Source organism: Macrobrachium rosenbergii, chromosome 46 (assembly GCF_040412425.1).
Source record: "Macrobrachium rosenbergii isolate ZJJX-2024 chromosome 46, ASM4041242v1, whole genome shotgun sequence".
Lineage (NCBI taxonomy): Eukaryota > Metazoa > Arthropoda > Malacostraca > Decapoda > Palaemonidae > Macrobrachium > Macrobrachium rosenbergii.
Genome location: NC_089786.1, coordinates 355,001 through 357,500, shown reverse-complemented (window position 1 = coordinate 357,500; position 2,500 = coordinate 355,001).

Here is a 2,500-nt window from a genome sequence, read left to right as displayed (position 1 = left end):
AAGAATGTTAATTCATTTGCTAAAAAAATTGGTGTGGGGAAACAGCTTCATGTTAAAATAGAAGAATGTTAATTCATTTGCTAAAAGCAACATTGGTTTGGGAAAACAACTTCGTTTTAAAATAGAAGAAAGTAAATTCATTTGCAGAAAAATACACTGGTTTGGGAAAACAGCTTCATGATGAAATATAAGAATTTTCATTTGTTTGCTACAAAAAACAATGGTTTGGGAAAACAACATGTTAAAACAGAAGAATGTTAATTCATTTGATAAAAAAACATTGGTTTGGGGAAACAAGTTTCATGTTGAAATAGAAGAATGTTAATTCATTTTTGCTAAAAAAAAATTGGTTTGGGGAAACAACTTCATGTTAAAACAGAAGAATGTTAATTCATTTACTTAAAAAACATTGGTCTGAGGAAAACAATTCATGTTAAAATAGAATGTTAATTCATTTGCAGAAAAAAACATTGGTTTGGGAAAGCAACTTCGTTTTAAAATAGAAGAATGTTAATTCATTTGCAGAAAAAAATCATTGGTTTGGGAAAAAACTTCATGTTAAAACAGAAGAATGTTAATTCATTTGCTAAAAAAAAACATTGGTTAGGGAAAAAAAGACTTCGTTTTAAAATTCATTTGTCTAAAAAATACAACCCATGTTAAGACTAAAATAGAAGTTGGATGTTAATTCATTTCCATTTAAAACAAAATTGCAACCCCATGGTTGGGGGATAACAGCTTCACGTTAAAAAGAAAAAAAAGAATGCCAAATTCAGTTCTGTTTACAAACCCAGCACTCCCAAAACACACGAAAAGCCTGTACTCATTCAGAGCTTCTAAAAGAAAAATGGCATACAAAAAAGATGGAAGCTTATCTGAAAGGAATTCAGCTCGCTCCTGGAAAACAGTTGCCAGAGAAAGTCAATTTACTCTACTTGTTTGCTCGAAAAACAATGGTTCTGTTACTCTCTTGGCAGTCTAAAAGGGGGCGGCGAGACTATTCAAATCACCCTTCACGGCAGCTGAACACTTTAACAATGCATACAAAAAAAAATATATATATATACATTCTTTGTTATGGGGGCAAAATCTGGGTCGTTCCTGGCAGAATGAAAAGACACGCAGATTTGGATGATGGAAAATGTTTCTGAACTTTACTATAACAGATGTTTTGTCCTATGGTGCAAAAGAAATAGAACAAAAGATAATTGCTTTATTGCAGTCAATACTTGCTTTGAAGGTAAGTCCGTAGAAATTCTGGGGGGCGTGTCTGATGTACAAATGCAAAAGACATGCAGATATTGAGGATGGAAAAGGTTTGTAATCTTTATTCTGAAAGATATTTTGTTCTTTGGTGCAAAATCAATGTCAAAAAAGAGAATGATATAATTCAAGGAAATATTTGTTCATTCATTAAGGGGAAGTCCATAGATGTTTTTAGAGAAAGTCCTGATTTAATTACCTTAAAAGTTATATATATAACTTACATTACACATGGACTTGTCTTTTTTTTTATTTGAAATATTTTTTCAATAATTTGAAATAAAAAAAAATTAATCATTTTCTGTTTATGAGTAAAGAAGAAACATTAATTTTTCTATTTTTTTACAGACAAACACAATGCCACAAATATTTTGTCATGAAAGTAATAATACATAATTTCTTTCATGACAAAATTGCTGTGTAAGTGTTTTTTGTTTGTCAAAAAAAAGAAAAAGAAAATGTAATGTTCCTTCTTTACTGAATTTTTTTCGTTTCAAATTAAAGAAAAAACAGAAAAAGAATCATGACATTAAATGACCTCAGAAATCCGGAGGTCATTTGAGGTCACTGAATTTTCATGTTTAGAATTTTTGGTGTGTGTAAAATATTTCAGGAATTCTGTAATTCAATCGTAATTGCCATACCTGAATGCACATAAATGTTCCTTTGCCTAATCTTGGGTCAAAATTCTGTTTATGATTAAACTAGAAGATGAATGCAAGTGGAAAGAAAAGAAAAAAGAAAATATACAACAAGGAGTTTTCTTGGTGAATTGCAAAGTGTATATTGACTTTCATCATCCTCATGTCTTCAGGCTAACAATTCATGTTATGGTATTTTCCTCCCTGCTCGGGCCCACACAATGGCTCTTGAGAGAGAGAGAGAGAGAGAGAGAGAGAGAGAGAGAGAGAGAGAGAGAGAGAGAGAGAGAGAGAGAGAGAGAGAATGATGAACTAGAAAAAAGAAAATACGAAAACTGCCGGAACCTCCCGACAACAGAAAGAGAATTTTGGATATGAAATTCTGGCGAATGAAAAAAATGGAGAGAGAAAAAAGAGAGAGAGAGAGAGAGAGAGAGAGAGAGAGAGAGAGAGAGAGAGAGAGAGAGAGAGTTATATATATATAAAAGGGAAGCCCATTGCTTTACAAATACTAACGAGCGAATTTTAGAACAATGCAGTGACCTGGATGTCTGCAGTATCAGACACTTTAAAAAGAAAAAATCTGTTTGGTAGGA